Source organism: Loxodonta africana, chromosome 2 (genome assembly GCF_030014295.1).
Source record: "Loxodonta africana isolate mLoxAfr1 chromosome 2, mLoxAfr1.hap2, whole genome shotgun sequence".
NCBI lineage: Eukaryota > Metazoa > Chordata > Mammalia > Proboscidea > Elephantidae > Loxodonta > Loxodonta africana.
In genome coordinates this window covers 192390351-192416498 of record NC_087343.1, presented here as the reverse complement: position 1 = coordinate 192416498, position 26148 = coordinate 192390351, and positions in this window count along the sequence as shown.

Sequence of the window (26148 nt, the reverse complement as noted above, 5' to 3'; positions counted from 1 at the left end):
GACTAGAAATGCGCTCTTTCTAGGAGCTGGTGGAAAATTAACCCACATTAGGAGCGAGCTGTGTGATTCTGAATTGGGAACAGGAAGGTCCACTTGAAAGGGAGAATAAAAAAAAGTGTTCTTTGTAACCAGGACAAGGCTAAACATGCCTTCTCTTGATTGGTCCAAATCTATGCCAGCCTCCCACTGGCATCCGTGGGTGTGCTGAGAACAAGCTACAGTTTTTATAGAGACTGCCACCACCCTACGAGGTGCCTTGTTCTGCTATTTCAAGAGGAAATATAATCAAAAGGTCAAAGGAAGAAAATCTACCATAGGGCTTTTCAATCTGTCAGTATTTTTCAGTGCTTTAGTGGGTGCCTAGCACTGTGTTTGAGGCTAGACATAGGAGGAAGCAGGAGAAGGAACCTGTATTGCAATCCACCATGAGCCAAGTTAAAGGTCAGGTGCTATTCATCCATTAACTCTTACAACAACCTTGAAAGGGCAACATGGTATTATAATCCACATTTGGTCAATTAAGAAAATGAAGCTGAAGTAACTTACTGGAGTGCCTGCAGAATTTGGATTCAGGTGTGTGGTACCGGAGCAGTACTGATTGAGTCCCAGGTGGAAATAGAAGGTACGCCCAGTGGAGATTCTAAATTTAAGTTAATAAAAGATCTAGTCACAGAGGCACAGAGCGAGTTGAGGGAAACAAAAAGGGTGTGGATGCACCAGGGACTAGCCACAGGAAAGGGACCAGTGGAACAGAGCCCACTGTGGGCTGTAGCCACGGAAGGGGTGCTGGGCTCAGAGCTGGGCAGAGGAGAGTAGAAAGTGGTGGGACTGGGGCCATTGCACAGACACTGTTACTGAGCAGACCAGGGTCACGGTCCCCCTTGGGTGGTGTCAAGCCCCATTCAAGTGGCTGAGTGCAGGGGGGTGGGTGGAGTGTTTCCCTGTTTGAATTAGCTACGACTGCACTAATTCTGGGTAACAACCACAAAACTCAGGGGCTTACACTGTTGGTAAGTGGCCATCAATTTGACCTTGATTCATGGCAGCTCTGGGTCCAGAAACATGCATGAACCCAAAAATATTGTGAGTGGCTTGTATGAGAGACTGGATCCAATCACATGAAATATCATAGGGCTAATTGGAGGTCCTGCCCATTGGGGCCAACAGCTGACCATGGGGCACATGGCTGGGGACTCACTTATTTCTACTCTTACCAATCATAGCTCCTCTCTGAGCCTCAGCTGTCTCATCAGCAAAATGGGGGTAATAGGACCTGCTCAGAAGAGTTGCAGTGAGGATTCAAAGCAACAATGTATGTGAATCAGAGCCTGGAAGCTAGAAGGTGCTCAAAGCATGTCAGTGCCTGCGTGTCCTGCCTAGCAGCTGTGGCTGTGCCTGTCACCTAGGGGCTCTCATTGACTAAAAGAGCATGCTGAGCTGGGTGTGCCAACAGAAAAGCTGACGGAGCAAGAGTTCCTTGTGGAAGGTGAGAAGTCTGCCCCTCCCCGCACTTTCATCCTCATCTGCAGCCGCCTGTGTGACTTGAGGTGTCTCGGTTAGAGGGGGACTTTGATAAAAGGTAGCATGTCCAGAAAGAGCTGCAGGAAAGGGGAGGGAACTCAACATCCTTCCTAGCAAGAAGATTGAAGGAATAGGAGACATTTAGGGAGGATGGAAACATGATGGCAAATATTTCCAGAGTCCTATAGGGTCGGTGTGAGTCAGAATTGACCTGAGGGCAACAGGTTTGGTTTTTGTCTTTACAGGAGGCAAAAACCAAAAAGACCAAACCCATTGCCGAGGAGTCAATTCTGGCTCATGGCAACTCCATGCACTACGGAGTAGAACCGCTCCCTAGGGTTTTCTTGGCTGTAAACTTTATGGCAGCTGATGCCAAGCCTTTCTTTCAAGGAACCACTGCGTGGGTTCCGACCACCAGCCTTTAGGTTAGAAGTGAGCACAAACCGTTTGCACCACCCAGGGACTTTTTATGGGAGGGAGTGACTTCTAGTTTAAGAAAGTAGAAGGTTGTTGGATGCAAATGGCAGGCTGAGGATTTTGGTTCCGGGTGGGGAAGGACTTTGCACCCTTCAGGGCTGCCTGAGATCTGGAATGCACTGCCTTATCATGGGGCTTGGGTCAGACATGCCTAGTTCAAAACCTGGCCTAGTTGCTTACTCTGTGTGTCCTTAGACAAATACTTCTACTTCTCTGGATCTCAGTCTGGGGCAGAGTTGTGATCACATAATATGCTAAAGAAGTGGTTATCGATGACAAAGATTCCCTGATTCTGAGTGTTAACAAGCATCTCCCCCAGAACCAGGAAGAAGGCAGAAGCTACAGGAGGTGAAATACTGACCTCCTGGCTCCAAGGGAACATGGGGCAATGGGAGGGTCGTTGTTTACTGCCTGTCTCCAGCTAGATGGCAGGCTCAGGAGAGCAAGAGGGAAGGGTGTCTGCCTGGTTCAGGCTGTCTCTCCCAGATCTAACATGGGACCTAAGATAATTGCAGCCCTTGACCAACACTGAAAAGAAAAGAGCAGGGAGGGAGGGATGGAGGGAGGAAGGAAAGAGAACATACTATATGCTAAGCACTACTCCTTTATGGAATCTAATCTCCCCAATTACCTGGTAAACTGGAAATCATTATCCCCCATTTTCCAATAAGGGGTCCCTAGGTAGTGCCAATGGTTTGAGCTCAACTACTAACCTGGAGTTTGGTGGTTAGAACCCACCCAGTGGTGCCGCAGAAGAAGGTCCTGGAGATCTGCTTCCATAAAGAATACAGTCAAGAAAGCCCTATGTAAGCAGTTCTACTCTGGAATACATGGGGTCACCATGAGTCAGAATCAACTCAATGGCAATGGGTTTGGTTTGGGTTATTTTCCAATAGTCCCTGGGTGTTGCAAAAAGTTAATGTACTCACTTGCTAACTGAAAGGCTGGAGGTTCCAGGTGCCTTGAAAAGAGAACCTGGAGATTTACTTCTGAAAAAAATCAGCTATTGAAAACCCTATGGAGCACAGTTCTACTGTGACACTTGTGGATACCATGAGTTGAAATAGACTTAATGGCAACTGGTTTGGTTTATTTTATAATATACGGAAACTGGGCCTAGCAAATTGCCTTTTGTAATTTATGAGACCTTGGGCAAGTTACTTAAACTTCTTGGTACCTCAGTTTCCTCACCTGAAAAATGAAGTAATAATAGTATCTACCTCATAGATCTGCTGTGTAAATACTTTTCCTGGCACATAATAAACCCTGACTAAATGTAAACTAACTATTATTATCACATTGTGAAGGGCACTTTTGAGACTCAAAGCCTGTCCACTTGATTGGAAGATTCTTTCTACCATACCATGCCACCTCTACAAAACAAATATTTAAGTGTTTCCATCATTGTAATCAACGCCTGATGTATACGTTAATTTTCAGTTATCTTTTTTTCTCCCAGGCTGAGACCTGAGCACAAATCAGTCACAGATTTATAAGTTGGATTTTTTTTTGGAGGGCAATGAAAAGGCACAGGGCAGGGGAAAGAAAAGAACTATAAACTAATGCCAAAGCAATAAATGCAGATCATGGAATTCACGGTGATGACAAGTCATCTTGTCTATGAATATTGGATCAGGCCAGCTTCTGGGAATGTGGTCTGAGATTTTCAGCAGGCTGCGGTCTGGGTTTGGAAGTAGCGTACAGAAAGGAGTGAAATTGACTCCCACGCCTGGGCTTCCCTCCCACCTGAAATTTCTGTTGCACCAATTTGGAGCAGGTGGTGGGCCAACCAAAGTGGCCAGGGAGTGGGGGGGGGGTGCTGCTTTCCAACCCTCCCCCCACCCCAGAGTGCCCCAAGTGGCCAGTGGTTCCCCTGACACTGATCTGAAACAGCACTATTAACAAGGGCCAAAAGCCACTTAGCCTGCCAAGGAAGGACTGGGGTAGTGTGAGCCAATCCCGAAGCCCCAAGCTGTCTCCCAGCCCCTCTCAGGGATAGGTCCTGGAGCAACTCAGGTTTCTGCCTGAGTGACATGGTGAAAGCTGGGGTCTTTGTGAGCAGATCCGGTTACACCCCAGCAGTCCTCGCCTGAGCCAGAGACAGTCAGGAGGTCAAGCTTTGGCTTTTTGGAGACCCGGGTAAGGCCTGTCCAGTCCCCGCTGCATCCAAGCCTATTACTGCTCCTGGAAATTTTGCTTAAGAGGGGGTGCCTTGGACACAGGCTTGTTGTTAGTTGCCATCGAGTCGATTCCGACCCATGGCAACCCCATGTGTGCAGAGTAGAACTGCTCCATAGGGTTTTCAAGGCTGTGAACTTTTGGAAGCAGATCACCAGGCCTATCTTCTGAGGCACCTCTGGGTGGATTTGAACCACCAACTTTTCACCTAGTAGTTGACCACTTAACCGTTTGCACCACCCAGGAAATAAGTTGGCCTAGTTTAAATCCTAGATCTGCTACTTTCTAGCTCCGGAACTTGGGCAAATCACTTAAACTGTCTGAGCCTCAGTTTCCTCCTCTTTAATGTGGGGACAATAAAAGTATACAGCTCTTGCCTTTATTAGGAGACATAAGTGAGATAAACCAAGCAAAACATTTAGCACAGTGCTTGGCCCATACCAGTTAAAACCAGTTGCCATGGAGTCCCTGTTTATCTCTGGGCCTCAGTCTTCTCATCTGTGAAATAGGGACAATGCCACCCACCTCACAGGCTCTTTCGCAGAGGTAAAATGAAATTACACATGAAAATATCTGACACAGGAGATGAACAATCAATAAGCTGTCATTCAGTGTGACCGTCACCATGTGGTGACTTCCCCAATGACCTTTAAGGCACAACTCCAGATGGTTCTGGTGCTGAGAGAAGCCTGGTGGAACCGTTGAACCCCACCCCCGCGTTTTTCAGATGAAAAGACTGAGGCCCAGAGATGTGAACTAGAATGGAAATAGGAGAAAATGCTGGAAATCTCATAGCAAGTCTGTTCTTGAGCTCTTTGAGGATCTGTTCTGCTGACTCAAGGGCCTGGGGAGGAACAAATAACACACTCAGGATTTTCGAGACTTATTTACGAGGCCAAAGCCCACAACTTCAACTCCAGTGACTTAACTACAAGGCCAAGGCCCACAACTTCAACCCCAGTGATATCAATGCCACAGCCAACTGTGCTGTCTGTTCCCCCAGGAGGATTTTTGTTAGTACCAACCGGAGTTTGGTTGGTCTCGTCTTCAAGGCTGTGGGTCAACTGGCAGGCTGGCAGAAGGCATCCTTAGGTCAGTTTCCTCACTGTGAGATGAGAATAATACCTCCCTCTAGGTTTGTTGCAAAGACACACAGCATGTATCTTGTTGCAAAGACACACAGCATGTATAATAAGAGAGTTGCTATATCACCTGTGTAGCAGGCATTGTGCTAAGTGCTTCGCATACATTAACTCATTCAGTTCCTCCAATAACCACACAAGGCAGGAAGGTCTATCATTTCCCTTCATTGGACAGATAAGGAAACTGAAGTAGTAGAGATGAAGTGCACCACCCAGGTCACATAGCGGCTAAGTGGAAGGAAGAGTGGCTTGATCCGGGTCTAGCCGTCCAGATTTCTGTGCTCTTAACCTTATGCTGGAGTCCCTGGGTGGTACAAACCGTTTACATAGTCAGCTGCTGATCGAGAGGTTGGAGGTTTGAGTCCACCCAGAGGCACCTCAGAAGAAAGGCCTGGTGATCTACTTCTGAAAAATCAGCCACTGAAAGTCCTATGGAGCACAGTTCTACTATGGCACACGTGGGGTCTCCATGAGTTGGAGTCGACTCCATGGCACCTGGTGATGGTAGAACCGTGTATATTCTGTTCTGGGCATATCTGGTGCCTCCTGGGCCCTCAGCTGATGGCGGCATGCCGGCAGTGACTAATAGCCTGGGACAGAGAGAACAGTTCTGCTTCCTTCAGAAGGGAAGAAAGGCTACTAGTACAACTCTGGTCACAGCAGACTGCCCTCTCCAACACCTCCGCATGGGGTGGGAGGCCCAGGCAAATGAGGGACAAGTTTCTTGCCTCTGGATGCTTCAGAGCCCCTCGGCGACAGAGGCCCCTGGGTCCAGCCACCTCTAGGACCACGCAGACTCACTTCTTTGGGCCTCAGGCCTAGTAAGTCTCTGCTCAACTGTCAACTCCTCCAAGAGGCCTTTCCTGCCCACTCTGTCTAAAGAAGAACCCCACCACCACCCCACACATCCACACACACACACACATACACACGCACACACTTCACAGTACTTACCATCACCTTAAATAAAGAAGTGATTTTCTTTTTTTTATCGTGCTTTAGTTTTTGTTTTTTTTTAGGTGAAAGTTTACAGCTTATGTCAATTTCTCATACAACAATTTATACACGTATTGTTATGTGACCCTAGTTGCAATTCTTATAATATGACAACGTACTCCCCCTTTCCACCCGGGGTTTCACGTGTCCATTCAACAGCTCCTATCCCTTTCTGCCTTCTTGTCCTGCCTCCAGACAGAAGCTGCCCATTTAGTGTCGTGTAAAAAAAAAAAAAAAAAAAAATTTTATCTACTTGAACTAAGAAGCACACTCTTCATGAGTGTTATGTTATGTTTTATAGTCCAGTCTAATCTTTGTCTGAAGATTTGACTTCGGGAATGGTTTTAGTTTTGGGTTAACAGAGAGTCTCGGGGGCCATGACTTCTGGGGTTCCTCTAGTCTCGGTCAGACCATTAAGTCTGCTCTTTTTCTGCGAATTGGAGTTCTGCATGCCACTTTTCTCCAGTTCTGTCAGGGACTCTGTGCTGTGTCCCCTGTCAGGGCAGTCATTGGTGGTAGCTGGGCACCATCTAGTTCTTCTGGTCTCAGGCTGACGGGGTCTCTGGTTCATGTGGCCCTTTTGTCTCTTGGGATTATATTGTCCTTGTGTCTTTGCTGTTCTTCATTCTCCTTTGCTCCAGGTGGGTTGGGACCAATTGATGCATCTTAGATGGCCACTCACAAGCTTTTAAGACCCCAGATGCCACTCACCAAAGCGGGATGCAGAGCATTTTCTCAATAAACTTTGTTATGCCAATTGACCTAGATGTCCCCTAAAACCATGGTCCCCAGACCTCTGCCCCTGCCACTCTGTCCCTCGAAGTGTTTGGTTGTGTTCAGGAAACTTCTTAGCTTTTGTTTTAGTCCAGTTGTGCTGACTTCCCCTCTATTGTGTGTTGTCCTTCCCTTCACCTAAGGTGATTCTTGTCTACTACCTAGTTAGTGAATTCCCCTCTCTCTTTCTCCCCACCCTCATAACCATGAACGAATGTTTTCTTCTGTGTTTAAACCTTTTCATGAGTTCTTATAATGGTGGTCTCATACAATATTTGTCCTTTTGCAACTAATTTCACTCAGCATAATGCCTTCCAGATTCATCCATGTTGTGAGATGTTTCTCGGATTCGTCTTTGTTCTTTATCATTGTATAGTATTCCATTGTGTGACTATACCATAATTTGTTTATCCATTCCTCTGTTGATGGGCACCTAGGTTGTTTCCATCTTTTTGCAATTGTGAACAGTGTTGCAGTGAACATGGGTATGCATATATCTATTCGTGTGAAGGCTCTTATTTCTCTAGGATATATTCCAAGGAGTGGGATTGCTGAATTGTATCATACTTATATGTCTAGCTTTAAGGAAGTGCCAAATCCATTTTCAAAGTGGTTGTACCATTTTACATTCCCTTCAGCAGTGTATAAGTGTTCCAGTCTCTCCATAACCTCTCCAACATTTATTATTTTGTGTGTTTTGGATTAACGCTAGCCTTGTTGGGATGAGACAGTACCTCAGTATAGTTTTGATCTGTATTTCTCTAATGGCTAACGATCGTGAGCATTTCCCCGAATGTTTTCTTTGGTAAAGTGCCTGTTCACATCCTTTGCCCATTTTTTAATTGGGTTATTTGTCTTTTTGTTGTTGAGGTTTTGCAGTATCTTGTAGGTTTTAGAAATTAGACCCTGATTGGATATGTCGTAGCCAAACATTTTTTCCCAGTCTGTAGATTGTCTTTTTACTCTTTTGGTGAAGTCTTTGGATGAGCATAATTGTTTGACTTTTAGGAGCTCCCAGTTACCTAATTTCTCCTCTGGTGATTGTGCATTGTTAGTTACGTTTTATATTCTGTTTATGCCATGTATTAGGGCTCTTAGCATTGTCCCTATTTTTTCTTCCACTGCCTTTATCATTTTAGATTTTATATTTAGGTCTTTGATCCATTTTAATTAGTTTTTGTACACAGTGTGAGGTATGGGTCTTGTTTCATTTTTTTGCAGAAGGATATCCAATTATGCCAGCACCATCTGTTAAAGAGACTGTCTTTTTCCTAATTAATGGACTTTGGGCCTTTGTCAAATATGAACTGCTCATAGGTGGATTTTTACAAAGGTGGAATTTACATCTGGATTCTCAGTTCTGTTTCATTTTTCTATGTATCAGCTGTCGTATCAGTGCCAGGCTGTTTTGACTACTGTGGCAGTATAATAGGTTCTAAAATCAGTAGTATGACGCCTCCCACTTTGTTCTACTTCTTCAGTAATGCTTTACTTATCCAGGGCCTCTTCCCTTTCCATATGAAGTTGGTGATTTGTTTCTCCATCTCATTAAAAAATGTCATTGGAATTTGGACCAGGATTGCATTGTATCTGTAGATTGCTTTGGGTAGAATTGGTATTTTCACAGTGTTGAATCTTCCTGGCCATGAGCAAGGTATGTAAGTATGTAGGTTTCTTTTGGTTTCTTGCAGTAGTGTCTTGTAATTTTCTTTGTGTAGGTCTTTTACATCTCTGGTTAGATTTATTCTTAAGTATTTTATCTTCTAGGGGGCTATTGTAAATGGTATTGATTTGGTGATTTCCTCTTCTAAGTTCTCTTTGTTGGTGTAGAGGAACAGAACTGATTTTTGTATGTTTATCTTGTATCCTGATACTTTGCTGAAATCTTCTATTAGTTCCAGTAGTTTTCTTGCGGATTCTTAAGGATTTTCTGTGTATAAGACCATATCATCTGCAAATAGGGATCCTTTTACTTCTTCCTTACAATTTGGATGCCCTTTATTTCATTTTCTTGTGTTATTGCTCTGGCTAGGACCTCCAGCACAATGTTGACTAAGACTAGTGATAAAGGGTATCCTTGTCTGGCTCCTGTTCTAAAGGGAAAGGCTTTTAGACTCCATTGAAGATGATGTTAGCTGTTGGCTTTGTATAAATGCCCTTTATTATGTTGAGGAATTTCCCTTCTATTCCTATTTTGCAGAGAGTTTTCATCATGAACGGGTGTTGGTCTTTGTCAAATACCTTTTCTGCATCAATTGATAAGATTGTGTAGTTCTTGTCTTTTGTTGTGTTATTTTCTTGCTTGCTTATTGTCTGTTTCTCTCACTAGGATGTCAGATCCATGAGGACAGGCAGTTTATTTTTCCCGTCTGAATCCCAGCATTTAAAATAGCACCTGGCATGTAGGAGATGCCCAGTTAATTTTTGCTGGATAATGAAAGGAATCAACCAAACAGCCTCAATTTATGAATTCTGTGTGAGACCCAAATTTGGTTCTAGGCCAAAGCAACTTGTGTACAGCACCTTGTGTGTAGCCACTACATGTCTGTCAGTGGTGGCTTGCATGTTGCCGTGATGCTTAACAGGTTCAGCAGAGCTTTCAGACTAAGATGGACTAGGAAAAAAGGCCTGGAGATTGACTTCCAAAAATCAGCCAATGAAAAGCCTGTGGGCCACAATGGTTTGATCTGCAATTTATCATGGGGGTGGCGCAGGGTCAGACAGTATTTCATTTTGTTGTGCATGGGGTCACCATGAGTGGGGGTCGACTCAACAGCAGCTAACAACAACAACTCCATCTCTAGCAGAGTGGTGTGAAAAACCTTGGTGAGGTATAAGGCATAGATCCTCAACAGCCAACATCATCCTAAATGGAGAGGGTCTGAAAGCATTCCCTGTGAGAACAGAGAAAATACCAGCCATATGGTCAGTAGTATCCATTGTAAAGCTTTGTGTAAACTGCCTGTAGCCGAGGCTATGCTGTCTGTCCCAGAGATCACCCCACCTACTAAGCCTGCAGGAGCACCCTGAGGCAATGCCACAGGAGCAATCCTCAACCAGTGAGGGACCAGAGTGATGGATTCCTAAATAGGACCTTCAAAGGTGTGTGCCACATGACTTCTCAGAGGTCCCCAGCAGGATGGAGCCCTGGCTGCCCCCAGAAGTGACCTGTTCATTAGCTACCTTTCAATGGATTTCCTCCCTTCCCTGTATCACGTCCCACTCCCTCCCAAATAAATTGTTGTTGTTGTTGTTAGGTGCCGTCAAATCGGTTCCGACTCATAGCGACCCTATGCACAACAGAACAAAACACTGCCTGGTCCTGCGCCATCCTTACAATCATTGTTATGCTCGAGCTCATTGTTGCAGCCACTGTGTCAATCCACCTTGTTGAGGGTCTTCCTCCTTTCCGCTGACCCGGTACTCTGCCAAGCATGATGTCCTTCTCCAGGGACTGATCCCTCCTGACAACATGTCCAAAGCATGTAAGACGCGGTCTTGCCATCCTTGCCTCTAAGGAGCATTCTGGCCGCAGTTCTTCCAAGACAGATTTGTTCATTCTTTTGGCAGTCCATGGTATATTCAATATTCTTTGCCAACACCATAATTCAAAGGCGTCAACGCTTCTTCGGTCTTCCTTATTCATTGTCCAGCTTTCACATGCATATGATGCGATTGAAAATACCATGGCTTGGGTCAGGCACACCTTAGTTTCCAGGGTGACATCTTTGCTCTTCAACACTTTAAAGAGGTCCTTTGCAGCAGATTTGCCCAATGCAATGCGTCATTTGATTTCTTGACTGCTGCTTCCATGACTGCTGATTGTGGATCCAAGTAAAATGAAATCCTTGACAACTTCAGTCTTTTCTCCATTTATCATGATGTTGCTCATTGGTCAAGTTGTGAGGATTTTAGTTTTCTTTATGTTGAGGTGTAATCCATACGGAAGGCTGTGGTCTTTGATCTTCATTAGTAAGTGCTTCAAGTCCTCTTCACTTTCAGCAAGCTAGGTTGTGTCATCTGCATAACGCAGGTTGTTAATGAGTCTTCCTCCAATCCTGATGCCCTGTTCTTCTTCATATAGTCCAGCTTCTCATATTATTTGTTCAGCATACAGATTAAATAGGTATGGTGAAAGAATACAACCCTGATGCACACCTTTCCTGACTTTAAACCAATCAGTATCCACTTGTTCAGTCCAAACAACTGCCTCTTGATCAATGTAAAGGTTCCTCATGAGCACAATTAAGTGTTCTGGAATTCCCATTCTTCGCAGTGTTACCCATAGTTTGTTATGATCCACACAGTTGAATGCCTTTGCATAGTCAATAAAACACAGGTAAATATCCTTCTGGTATTCTCTGCTTTCAGCCAGGATCCATCTGCCATCAGCAATGGTATCCCTGGTTCCACGTCCTCTTCTGAAACCAGCCTGAATTTCTGGCAGTTCCCTGTAGATACACTGCTGCAGCCATTTTTGAATGATCTTCAGCAAAATTTTGCTTGCGTGTGATATTAACGATATTGTTCTATAATTTCCACATTCAGTTGGATCACCTTTCTTGGGACTAGGCATAAATACGGATCTCTTCCAGTCAGTTGGCCAGGAAGCTGTCTTCCGTATATCTTGGCATAGACAAGTGAGCACCTCCAGTGCTGCATCTGTTTGTTGAAACATCTCAGTTGATATTCCATCAATTCCTGGAGCCCTGTTTTTCGCCAATGTCTTCAGAGCAGCTTGGACTTCTTCCTTCAGTACCATCGGCTCCTGACCATATGCTACCTCTTGAAATGGTTGAACATTGACTAATTCTTTTTGGTATAATGCCTCTGTGTATTCCTTCCATCTTCTTTTGATGCTTCCTGCATCATTTAATATTTTCCCCATGGAATCCTTCACTATTGCAACTCGAGGCTTGAATTTCTTCTTCAGTTCTTTCAGCTTGAGAAACACCGAGCGTGTTCTTCCGTTTTGGTTTTCCATCTCCAGCTCTTTGCACACGTCATTGTAATACTTTATTTTGTCTTCTTGAGAGCTCCTTTGAAATCTTCTGTTCAGTTCTTTTACTTCATCAATTCTTCCTTTTGCTTTAGCTGCTTGACGCTCAAGAGCAAGTTTCAGAGTCTCCTCTGACATCCATCTTGGTCGTTTCTTTCTTTCCTGTCTTTTCAGTGACCTCTTGCTTTCTTCATGGATGATATCCTTGATGTCATCCCACAACTCGTCTGGTCTGCAGTCACTAGTGTTCAATGCATCAAATCTTTTCTTCAGATGGTCTCTAAATTCAGGTGGGATATACTCAAGGTCATATTTTGGCTCTCATGGACTTGCTCTGATTTTCTTCAGTTTCAGCTTGAACTTGCATATGAGCAATTGATGATCTGTTCCACAGTCGGCCCCTGGCCTGGTTCTGACTAATGATATTGAGCTTTTCCATCATCTCTTTCCACAGATGTGGTCAATTTGATTTCTGTGTGTTCCATCTGGCGAGGTCCATGTGTATAGTTGCTGTTTATGTTGGTGAAAGAAGGTATTTGCAATGAAGAAGTCATTGGCCTTGCAAAATCCTATCATTCGATCTCTGGCATTGTTTCTGTCACCAAGGCCATATTTTCCAACTACTGATCCTCCTTCTTTGTTTCCAACTTTCGCATTCCAATTGCCAGTAATTATCAATGCATCTGGATTGCATGTTCGATCAATTTCAGACTGCAGCAGCTGATAAAAATCTTCCATTTCTTTATCTTTGGCCCTAGTGGTTGGTGCATAAATTTGAATAACAGTCTTATTAACTGGTCTTCCTTGTAGGTGTATGGATAGTATCCTATCGCTGACAGCATTGTACTTCAGGATAGATCTTAAAACATTCTTTTTGATGATGAATGCAACACCATTCCTCTTCGAGTTGTCACTTCCAGCATAGTAGACCATATGATTGTCCGATTCAAAATGGCCAATACCAGTCCATTGCAGCTCACCAGTGCCTAGGATATTGATGTTTATGCGTTCCATTTCATTTTTGATGATTTCCAATTTTCCTAGATTCGTACTTCGTACATTCCAGGTTCCGATTATTAATGGATGTTTCCAGCTGTTTCTTCTCATTTTGAGTCGTGCCACATCAGCAAATGAAGGTCCTGAAAGCTTTACTCCATCCACGTCATTAAGGTCGAGTCTACTTTGAGGAGGCAGCTCTTCCCCAGTCATCTTCTGAGTGCCAACCTGGAGGGCTCATCTTCCAGCACTATATCAGACAATGTTCTGCTGCTGTTCATAAGGTTTTTACTGGCTAATACTTTTCAGAAGTAGACTGTCGGATCCTTCTTCCTAGTCTGTCTTAGTCTGGAAGCTCAGCTGAAACCTGTCCTCCATCGGTGACCCTGCTGGTATCTAAATACCAGTGGCATAGCTTCCAGCATCACAGCAACACACAAGCCCCCACAGTACGACAAACTGACAGACACGTTGAGGCTAGGTTCTCTAGAGAAGCAAAACCAGTAAAGCATATAAATGTATACATAAAAAAAAAGAGATTTATATCAAGGAAATGGCTCACATGGTTGTAGAGGCTGAACATCCCAAGTCTGTGGGCCCAAATAAATTACTTGCCCTGAATCCTTGTCTCAGTGTCTACTTCTGGGTGATCCAAACTGAGTACAACGCATGGTACAGGGTAGGTGGTCCATAAGTGGTAACTGCTATTATCGCAACTGCTATTAACGAGAGCAATGGTGATAATGATGATGATGAATAACTGAGACCCCAAGACGGAGGGGTCTCTTGCCCAAATTCACTTGCAGAGGGTAGATAGTAGAGGGAGATCCTAGTCCAGGCCTGTCTGCCTCCAACGCCTGTGAGGTCCCACACACCCATCCACTCCAGGTTAAATTGCCTGCTGCAGATTCCTAGGGCTGCCACGGTGCTGCTGTTGGAGGTCAGATGATAAGGAAGGCTGAAGTAATCCCAGAGAGCTTCCTGGAGGAGGTGGCACAAGAGTCTCAATGGAAAAGCACAGATTCTAGAGTCAGATTTGGATGTGTTGTTGACTTCCGTGACCCTGGGCAAGTCACTTTAACTGCTCTGGGCCTCCGTGCTCTCAATGGAAAAATGGAAATGAGGCCTATCTCCCAGACTTATCAGAAAGAGTCTATGTATTCGTTAATAGAGCAAGTTTTGATCTGAGACAACCCTGCGTTGGGTTTCCAGTACTGATACTTACAAGCTTAAATCCTCCTTAAACTCTCTAAGCCACAGTTCTTTCATCTATAAAAAGGAATAATAAAAGTACCTCCCAAATGGGATTGTAGTGAGAATTAAATAAAATAGTACACGTAAACTGCTTAGCCCAATGCAGATAACACAACAAATGCTCACTAAATATTTGGTCTCTTTAACCAAGACAGTAGTGGCGGCAGGATAAATCGGTGCCAACTATTTTGGGTAACAATCTGGCAAATCAGGTTTAAGATGCACATCCCTGTGGTCCAGCAATTCCATACTTTCAAGAGTTTATTCCACGGATATAGAGAGAAAAGTCTTGTGAGAATGCTGATTGGAACATCATTTTTAACAGCAAAGCATCGGAAATGACTCAGATGCCAATTGCTAGGGAGCTGGTTGCCCTGCAAAGGAGTACTGTGCAGTAGTTCAAAAAGGAAATACAGATTGGTGTGTACATATACAGACAGGTGGCCAAGGTATTGTAAAGTAGAAAAACAAATGGTGGAAGGCTTGTATATATTATCCCATCTTTGTGGGGGGAAAAAAAAAAAGGCATACGCATGTGCTTAGAAATATCCTAAAAGAAAGGACTAATGGACCACATCTACCGTGGCTTCCACCAGAATGAGTCCAGTAAAACTAGAAGCCGGCAAAAGACCAGACTTGCTGACCTGACAGAGACTGGAGAAACCCTGAGAGTATGGCCCCCGGGCACCCTTTCAGCTCAGCAATGAGGCCACTCCTGAGGCTCACCCTTCAGCCAAAGATTAAACAGGCCCATGGAACAAAATAAAACTAAAGGGGCACACCAGCCCTGGGGCAGGGACTATAAGGTAGGAGGGAACAGGAAAGCTGGTAATAGGGAACCCAGGGTTGAGAAGTGAGTGATGACATGTCGTGGGGTTGTTAACCAATGTCATAGAACAATGTGTGTACTAACTGTTTGATGTGAAACTAGTTTGTTCTGTAAACCTTCATCTAAAGTATAATAAATAATAATAATAAGAGAAATATCCTAAAAGAATTTTCAAGAATCTGTTAATAGTGCCCACTCTGGAGCAGTGGCTCTCAGCTTGCGGATGGTGGTGGGGGGTGTAATTTTGCTCCCCGGGGACATTTGGCAATATCTGGAGACAATTTTTATTGCCATACTTGGGGGTGAGGGGGAAGGGTGTCACTGGTATTTGGGAGTAGAGACAGGGATGCTGCTAAATATCCTGCAATGCACAAGACAGTCCCCACAACCATGAATTATCCTATCCACAATGTTGATACTGCTGAGATAGAGAGACCCTGCTCTAGAGAGAGCAGGGAAAGATTTATTTTTAACCTTGTGCTACTCTAGTGATTGAATAGTTTACTTTCATAGCAACAACAACAACAACAAAATCAGCCTGCTTTAGCATGGAATGTTACTGTTAGTTGCCATCGAATCAACTCTGACTCATGGTGAGCCCATGCACAGCGTAAGGAAACATTGCCCGGTCCTGCACCATCTTCAGGATTGTTGGTATGCTTGAGTCCATTGTTGTGGCCACTGTGTATTCTGAATGCCTACCAACCTAGGAGGCTCTTTTTCTAGCACTCTATCAGACAATTTTCTGTTGTTATCTTTGGGGTTTTCATTGGCTAATTTTCAGAAGTAGATAGCCAGCCCTTTCTTCCTAGTCTGTCTTAGTCTGGAAGCTGCAAAGAAAACTGTCCGCCGTGGGTGACCCTGCTGGTATTTGAAATATCAGTGGCATATCTTCCAGCATCACAGTAACACATAAGTTGCTATAGTACAACAAGCTGACAGGTAGGTGGTTGAGATTGTGGGATAATGCATGCAAAAGCCAGGTGCATTTTCTCTCCTTGTCTGGGTTTTGAGTCTCATTTAAGACACAAGGCGTCGTGCCATATGTACCTACATTTAAGTTAGCTGCGGTCACTCTGAGGGGAGTGGCAGAGGTGGCCCTGGGGACACACCTGGTGTGTGTGTGGGCAGGGCTGGCAGCCTCTGCTGAGCAGAGTGATGGGCAGAAGTCGGCAAATTGACGTCCGTGTGCACACGCTGGGACCATGGAGCCTGCAGCTGTCAGAGGCAGGGCTCGAAGGTGGTTCCCTGTAAAGCCAGCCTGGCTGGCCATCTGCCAGCTCTGGCTGCAGGGACGATGAACGAGGGCATGTTGAACACAGAACAGAGCATCCTGCACGGAACGGTACCCAGTTGGTGACCATATGCACCTAAGGTCCCCCACCTGCCAGTTTCAGCAAAACAGGTCCAACAGCTTGGGGAATTTTTCTTATTATTCCTAACCTAGGAATAGTTACTATTGACGCCTGTAAAAAAAAAAAAAAAAAAAAAAAAAACAGTGCTATGCACAGGTTTTTACATATACTTTTTCCTGTTTAATGCTCATACCACCGAAAGAAGTTGTTGTTGTTAGGTGTCATAGAGTCAGCCCTTGTCTCATGGTAACCCCATGCACAACAGAATGAAACATAGTCACGCGCCGTATAATGCCCATTCAGGCAACGTCAGACTGCATATATGTCCATGGTCCCTAAGATTATAACAGAGCTCAGAAATCCTGATGGCAGAATGGAACATAGCAGACGTAATTATATTGTGTATACAGTATTGCACACTATTAGCCTCCTTAACCCATGTATTACCTTGCCAGGTTCATTAGCTGAAATACAGTATCGTATGTGTACAGTATCTTGGCTATTTAGTCAATACAGATACACTACAGCAGCCCATATAGCTTTGCTAAATACAAGCAATCTCCGGGTTTCAAATGAGACCTGTTCCTAAGTCTGTCTTTAGGTGGAATTTATAGGTCTAAGTCGAAACAGGTACCTATGGTTCTTATTCAGCATCAGTTAGTCAAATGTTTGTCTTAGTATCTGGTGTATATTTTACGTTTCTGTGCGTATAAAACACTTAAGAAGCACTTCCAAACAGCACAATGTTTTCTTGAGCATCACAATGTAGTGTGTATGTTTGTTAATAAGAACCATTGTATTTAACTCAATTTTTTAATAGAATAGGCTTTACAGCACTGCATTCTTAAATAAAACTTGTCTGTAAGTCAGACATTCTTAACCCAGGAACTACCTGAATATAATATGGTGTTTGCACAAGGTCCAAATCACATAACATCCTATTTCACAGAACGCATTGTGGTTGTTAAGTGATGCCTGATTGTAATACGTATGTTTGAGCCCATTGGTACAGTCATCTTGTCAGTACATCTCGTTGAGGGTCTTTTTTCGCTGACCCTCTGTTTTACCAAGTATGATGTCCTACCTTGACTAGTATTCTGGGCAACTGTGTTTCATTCTTCAGGCACTGGCTTAAATGTAACTTTGTCCTTTGGGCTGACCTGCGGGGTGCCTTAGGTACCTGGGGTTGGCCCAGGGAGGAACACAAAGAGCATAGAGACTAACATCCAGCTGCTGCCTTCATGGAGCTGACCATCTAGAGAGCTGGATATAATTATAATCCAGTTGGAGTCGACTCAACAGCTAACAACAAGCCCGCACTCTAACCAGTTATACCAGAATCTCTGAGGACTCAGATCAGAGCGATGGGATGATGATGATGTTGGCGTACTAAGTACTTAACTATGTGGCAGGCATTGTGCTAAGCACTTTACGTGTAATATCCCCTTATATTTTCACAAGATCCCCAAGGTGTAGCTACCATAGTTGTCTGCTTTATTAAGAAGGAAACTGAGGCCAGAGAGGGTAGGAAACATGTTCTGGGAGTCAAGGAGCTAGAGTGACCGAGCCAAGAGTTGAACCCAGGCCGTCAACTTCCAACTCCTGATTCCACGTTTTTAACCACTTCACAGTAGTACCCCCCACAGGGACCCAAGCCTGTCTGTCTGTTCATGAGCATGGGCACACGTATTTCCTGGGTGTCAACTGTGCATCCGGCCCTGTGCTGGAAGCTGGGGGACAGGCGGGAATCAGACCCTCCAGAACCCATGAAAGGGGCTCAGACATATCAACACAGGTTTCAGCTGCGGAGATGGATGAGGAAACCCACAGCATGTTGGCCAGGCGTCATGCATGGAGCCTAGGGTGCTCAAGTCCAGGGATTTGGCTCACTCATTCATTCATTCATTTACTCACTCACCCATTAATTCACCGAACATTCACCAAACCTCTCTTGACCCACTCTGCCCCAGGCTCTGTGTTAAGACCTGTCAATACAACAGTGAACAAATGAGACCCAGCACTGCCTCAGAGCTAAGGGTCTAACAAGAGAGTCAGACAATAAACAGAGCAGACGAGATGGCTCAGATAGGGGTGGGTGCTGTGAAGACCCCTTAGAAGGGGTGGATAGGGAAGGCTTCTGAAGAGATGACATTTATGGTGAAGCCAGAAAGTTGGAAGAGCTAGCCAGGGGGAACAGCATTTTAGCCAGAAGGAACAGCCAATGCAAAGACTGCAGAGCTGGGAAAAATTAGAGTGTTGTAGGAGGTGAATACACAGTCATTACACCAAAAAGAACTAGTCAGCTTTCAACCTTTCCAAGAAGTGGTATATGATCAGGAACTGGTGGTATTGAAGGAAGAGGTCCAAGATGCACTGAAGGCATTGGTGAAAAACAAGGTTCCAGAAACTGACGGAGTATCAATTGAGATATTTCAACAAACCGATGTAGCACTGGAGGTGCTCACTTATCTATGCCAAGAAATATGGAAGACAGCTTCCTGGCCAACTGACTGGAAGAGATCCATATTTCTGCCTGTTCCCAAGAAAGGTGATCCAACAGAATGTGGAAATTATTTAACAATATCATTACTATCACACGCAAGTAAAATTTTGCTGAAGATCATTCAAAAACAGCTACAGCAGTATATCAACAGGGAACTGCCAGAAATTCAGGCCAGCTTCAGAAGAGGACATGGGACCAGGGATATCATCACTGATGTCAGATGGATCCTGGCTGAAAGCAGAGAATACCAGAAAGATATTTACCTGTGTTTTATTGACTATGCAAAGGCATTCGACTGTGTGGATCATAACAAATTATGGATAACACTGCAAAGAATGGGAATTCTACAATGCTTAATTGTGTTCACGAGGAACCTGTACATAGATCAAAAGGCAGTTGTTCGGACAGAACAAGGGGATTCTGTGTGGTTTAAAGTCAGGAAAGGTGTACATCAGGGTTGTATCCTTTCACCACACCTATTCAATCTGTATGCTGAGCAAAAAATCAGAGAAGCTGGACTATATGAAGAAGAATGGGGCATCAGGACTGGAGGAAGACTCATTAACAACTTGCATTATGCAGATGACACAACCTTGCTTGATGAAAGTGAGAAGGACTTGAAGCACTTACTAATGAAGACCAAAGAACACAGCCTTCAGTACGGATTGCGCCTCAACATAAAGAAAACAGAAATCCTCACAACTCGACCAATGAGCAACATCATGATAAACAGAGAAAAGACTGAAGTCATCAAGGATTTCATTTTACTTGGATCCACAAGCAGCAGTCATGGAAGCAGCAGTCAAGAAATCAAATGACGCATTGCATTGGGCAAATCTGCTGCAAAGGACCTCTTTAAAGTGTTGAAAAGCAAAGATGCCACCTTGAAGACTAAGGTGCGCCTGACCCAAGCCATGGTATTTTCAATCGCATCATATGTGTGTGAAAGCTGGACAATGAATAAGGAAGACCAAAGAAGAATTGACACCTTTGAATTGTGGTGTTGGCAAAGAATATTGAATATACCGTGGACTGCCAAAAGAACAAACAAATCTGTCTTGGAAAAAGTACAACCAGAATGCTCCTTAGAAGCAAGGATGGCGAGACTGTGTCTTACATACTTTGGACATGTTGTCAGGAAGGATTAGTCCCTGGAGAAGGACATCATGCTTGGCAAAGTACCGTGTCAGCAGAAAAGAGGAAGACCCTCAACAAGATGGATTGACACGGTGGTCACAACAATGGGCTCAAGCATAACAACAATAGTAAGGATGGTGCAGGACCAAGCAGTGTTTCGCTCTATTGTGCATAGGGTCGCTATGAGTCGGAACCAGCTCGATGGCACCTAACAACAACAACAGGGGGTGACCAATAACTTTAGTGGATGGGGAGGCGAGTGCTCCTATAAGGCTGGGGTGTGGCCAGGCCCAGACCAGGAAAGGCTCATATCTGTGAGGAGGGGTTTGGATTTTAGTCCAGAATCTGGTCGTTGTCTTCTTACCCAGTGGCCTCTCTTGGGAACATTTCAGCTCACAGATGGCTGTGACTGTAGTCAAGGCCTTACCCTCTTGCTGGGTGGGGCCGGGCATGTGTCACCAGCCCCGGCTGCCATAGGTCAGGGAGTACAGCTTTCCCGAGAGGACAGCAGCCACGGCCTGATCCCCACCCTCTGTCCTTCGCCTGAGAATGTCACTCTTAGCAAGGCCTCCAAATTCTTCAGATCATGGTTTCTTCTCCCAGCCCCCAGGCCCAGGTTTTATTATGCCTTCTGTGCTGCAGCAGAGAGCGGTGACGTGACTGACGGAGGTCACTCAGCGGTCCCCGGGCAGATGGGTCCAGAATTCAGCCTTTGTCTCCAGTTTCTGTCCATGACCCTCAGTCCTAGGTTGTCTCTCTGCACGCTGAGTACCTACTTCCTTCCATTCCTGATCTCGTAACGCAGCCCGGGCTTGAGTAATGCAGTATGTGGGGAAAAGAGTAAGGTCTTCTCAGACCTCTGTGTGTTTTCCTTTTATTAATGTTTAATTTTTCCTTTTTTGTAATCACCCATCCACCTGTCCATTTATTTGTTCCATGAAGTCATTCATTCATTCCATTAAAGAATGACAGAGCACCCCCCCAACTGTAAATTTCCAGGAAGAACAGACAGAGACCCTGTCATCAATGAGCTCACAGCTTAGCCAAAGGGTCAGACAGAGCATGGCAAAGGGCAGAAAGGACTTGAAGAGTGGAGGACACTTACCACAGTTATCAAACAATGAGATTAGGGTTGTAGCAAGAGCATGAACAAATTACTTTTGGAGTGCGGAGGACAAAGTAACTCTCTTTGGGGGAGTCAGGGATGGCTTCACGGAGGAGGTGACATTTGAGCTGCATCTTGAAGAATCAATAGGAGTTTGCTAATCGAATCATATAGGAGATTGGAATTCTGGGTAAAGGGGCTTGCATGTGCAAAAGTACAGCGGTGAGGAAGGGTCATTTAGGGAGGAAATGGGGTGGAGGGGCATGGGAAGCGTGGAGAAGAAGAGGCAGGAGAGCTAGGGTGGAACAAAGCTAAAAAAAATAACAATAGCTCTTACTTTTTTTTTTGGAGTAATTAGTATGCTCACGTGTTTTGTATCCATTTAATACTCGCAACAAGCTTCTGAAGGAAGTATTATTTTCTCCATTTTATGAATGGAGAAAATGAGACTCAGAACAGTGAAGTCATTTGCCAAAAGTCACACAGCTGGTAAGAGGGAGAGCCAAGGTTCAGACCAGGTCAGCCTGACTCTTGTACTCTCCACTCCTGCCTTGCAGGCCAAGGTGTTTGGATAAGCACAGTCCTGCCAAGGAACTCTAACTTGTTCCAGAATCTGCAATAAGGCAGCCTGGGAGCTTTGTTCCCTCTGGAGCGACGTGGAGGACATTTCTGAGATCTCTTCCAGGGTCCCTTCTCTGCCCTCCCTGTCAGGACCAGTCTGGGCCCCCCAGTGGTGGGCACTTCCTCTGTAATCCCTTTCTCCACTCATGTCCCACAGGCCTTGTCTCCACTGACTCCCAGTTAAGGGAGACCATGAGAACAGACCCTTGCCTTATTTCCAAGGATGTCCCTGTGCACAGAGGTGAGGTCTTGTTAACAAGTAGGGGGCTCCCCCGACAGAGCTTGCATGCATCCTCTGAAGCCAGGCCATGGTCTAATCACAGGCCAGCTCCCTGGAATAAGAAGCGCAGCAGCTGGGAAGACAGGCATGGCTCTAGGGTCGCCTGTGGGAGGGTCCAATGGGACCCCCAACTCAGCATCTGTCTAGCTGTCTCCAGACCACACACCTTGGCCCTAGAGAAAGAGAACTGGGGGCCGGGGGCCAGGTGTTTGGCTGGGACTTTTACCTCCACCCTCTCATGTAATCCTCCCCGTAGCCCAGAGTAACAGGAGACGTTATCTCCATTTTACAGAGGCTTCCAGAAGTGAAGCGAGTTGCCCAATGCTCACACACCTAGAAACGGTAGAGTGGGATTTAGACTCAGGTCTGGGTGACTCTCAAAGCTGGGGCGTCGGGGTGGGGATGAAGGAAGAGACTGGTTCATTCTGGAGCTGACGGTGACCGGGAGGAACAGTGGGGAACAGAGGAGAAGCAAACTACAGAAAGAAACTCAGCTCAGCTGTGGGCCAAATGCAAACACCTCTCCATGTATCAGGATAGGACTCGGTGGCATCATTCGGGACATTAAATCACAAGGTGACTTTAGAAGGCCGAGTGGCTTGGGAACATCATTGTCCTTAGCGGCTATCAAGTCAGCCCTCGACTCATGGTGACTCTATGCACAACAAAACGAAATGCCATCTCTATGATCAATTGTGGAAGGGACCATTGCGATCCACAGGGTTTTCACTGCTGATTTTTGGAAGTAGATTGCCAGGCCTTTCTTCCTAGCCTGTCTTAGTCTGGAATCTCCCCTGAAACCCGTTAAGCATCACAGCAACACAGAAGCCTCCACTGACGGAGGAATGTTGGTTGCACATGAGGTGCGTTGGCCGGAACCCAGTTCTCCTGCAGTGGAGGTGAGAACTCTACCACTGGACCACCATTGCCTTATTTGGGAGTATCAGGGTTACATATTTTGGGCTCTTGTTTTGTTTTTGTTTTTCTCTTTCTTTGTTTTCCTCTGGGGTATAAATCCTTTGAGACAGGAACTATTTCTCACCCTGCCCCAGGCACAGCCTCAGATGGCCTCTCTCTGATTATCCTCAGAAAATCTGGGGTCTTCCTCCTTGGAAACTCCAGGTGGCTTTGTGTGAGGAGAACCAGGCTGTTCTAACTCAACTCTGAGTTCTGCTTCGAGGAGATTTCAGTCAGTGTGGGGCAAGGAACGATGACTAACTTCCTTGAGCAGCTGCCGGGGCCCTCATGGCACACGAGGCACTGTCACCACATCAGGCCAGCACCCTCAGCTTCCCTCAGCAGCATCACCTGCTTCTGACTCATCGCGGTGCCTGCTGAGGGGGTGGTGGGTGCAGCTGCTTCTCTGGTGGGTGCTCAGATCATGGCACCGGCCCGGAGCTCTGGCTGGAGTCTGAGTCTGCCAGCCTGACAGGACCCCTCACATCACATTCCACACGTTTTAGAACTCATGAGGGGGTGGCCTGCTTGCGCAATGCCCACTCACAACCAAGCAGCACCTGACCGTGTCTGAATGCTCTCTCGCACATTCTGGCAAGCTAGGCTTAGAGTGCAACAGACTGAGGACCAAGTCCTAGCTTTGCAACTTACTTGCTGCGTGACCTCGGACATTTGACCTCACCTCCGCAGCCCTAATTTCCTTGTTTATAAATTGCTGATGATCATTACCACCCTTCCCATTTGTTCCTGAGAGCACTGCAAAGTTGTGCAAGAATGTGGGCCCTGGTATAAGACTCCTAGGTTCAAATCCTGGCTCTGACACTTGCCAGGAGTGCCACCTTGGCCTAGTGTTCTTTGGCCTCGCTAAGCCTCAGTTTCCTCATCTATGAAATGGGATGATGATAGTATCTAATTCAAAGGTTGTAGTGAAGACCAACTGAGGTGATCCAGGGGCCGCATAAAGTGCTCATCAGCCATTGAACAGATTGTCACTGAGCACGTGCTCAGGGCCAGCCTGGGATCTGGAGATACAAAGGCCCTGAAGACACTCACACGATTTAATTTGTACTCATTTTTAGGAGGATAATCTATTCAGGCACAGTGATCCAAAAATGAGAAAGGGGGTTTTCACTTTAGCTTCAAACCAGCTGTCTCTCTAAGATGGGAAATTCCTCGGACAGTAGCTAGGGAAACATGGGCCAATGGGGCTGGGCTCCTTGCCACGGTCTTGAAGGCACAATAGTATCAGAGATGAACTCACTGATGACTATATTAGTGCCAAGCATGTAGGTCCTCACCAGTCTGGGGTGGCTAGCAAGGGCAGCTACAGCCCTCCATTTCCCAGAGAAGTGGTCGTCTCATTGTAGCCGCAGATTAGCGACTGGATGGACACCCAAGAGAAACAGGTGGTGATAGTGAGGTTGGGGAGAAGGTTGGTGTTCAAAGAGACTGGGAAAGACCTTCTGTGTTTTGTTCTCAGAGACTCAGACCACATCTTGTCAGCCCTGTGGGCTGCTCTTGCTTTGCTCTGAAGGCAGAAGCAGCTGGCATTGCCATGGTAACCAAGCAGCATCAACCTCCAACCTGCTCCTGAATTTTCTATAACAACAGTAGAGCCACTGGAAATATATTTGGAAAGCGAGAGCTGTGAACAGAAAATTACACCAGGGAACTGTAGGGAGCCATGAAGGAGGATAGCCACGTTTCCTACTGCCTGGTTAACCAAGAATGCAGAGGAAGACACGGGACTAACCCAAATTCATGCCTGAGAGAAATAAAAGTTACCAAAACTTACCTGTGCAGAGATACGGAGAATCGAAAATGCCAGTTCGAGTCAACTCTGACTCATGGTGACCCCATGTGGGTCAGAGTAGAACTGTGATCCATAGGGTTTTCAGTGGCTGATTTTTCAGAAGTAAATCACCACGAGGATTGCTATTTCCATTACGATAACATGTACTGAGCAGCTGTCATCTCCCAGGGCCTGGGTTAGATGCTGGAGATGAGGTGCTAAGGAGATGAGAAGAAGGATAATAAGACCTGGTTATCAGCAGGATGAAAGTACCTGGAACCTAGATTGGAAAGGACTTCATGGAAGGGCAGTCTTCAGCAGATTTTAAAGACTCAGAATCCAAGAAGGTTCATCAAACACTGACTATGTGCCTGGCAACAGGAAGGTGGTTCCACATCTGCCATCGTATCTATCTCCCAATGGTCCTGGTCTTTCCTCATCTCCACCTTTTGGCTATTGTGGATAGTACTGCTCTAAGTATTGGTGTACAAGTAGCTGCTTGAGTACATGTTTTCAGTTCTCTTGGGTAGATACCTAGGAGTGGAATTGCTGGGTCATATGGTAATTCTATATTTAACTTTTTGAGTAACTGCCAAACTGTCTCCACAGTGACTATATAATTTTACATTCCTACCATCAGTGGATGAGGGTGCCAATTTCTCCATATCTTCACCAACACTGATTTCCTATTTTTTAAGAATAATAGCCACATAATTAAGTATAAAATTCCTAGTAGCCACATTAATAAAAATAAGAAGAAACAGGTTGAAGTTAATTTTAATCAATTCTTTTAATCTGGCATATCCAAAATATTGTTTCAACATATAACCAATATAAAATTATTAATTAAATATTTCATATATTTTTTCCTTACTAAGTCTTTGAAATCCAATGTGTATCTTATCCTTACAGCACATCTCAGTTTGGACTAGCCATATGTCAAGTGTTTAATAGCCACAAGTGGCTAGTGGCTGCCATGTTGGACATTACAGTTCTAGACATTGGAGGTGGAGGCTCAGATATGTGATATGCTTTGCCTCAAGCCACCCAGGTTATATGGTTCAGAGCTGGGAATCTAATCCACGGGAAGTGGTTTGAGCAGAGGGTATGGTCCTGGTAAGGAGGCCTGCTACAGTAGGGTTTCTCAGCCTCTATTGACATTTTGGGCCACGTTATGCATTTAATTGTGTCCCCAAAAATATGTTTTGAGGTCCTGGCCTCTCTACCAGTGA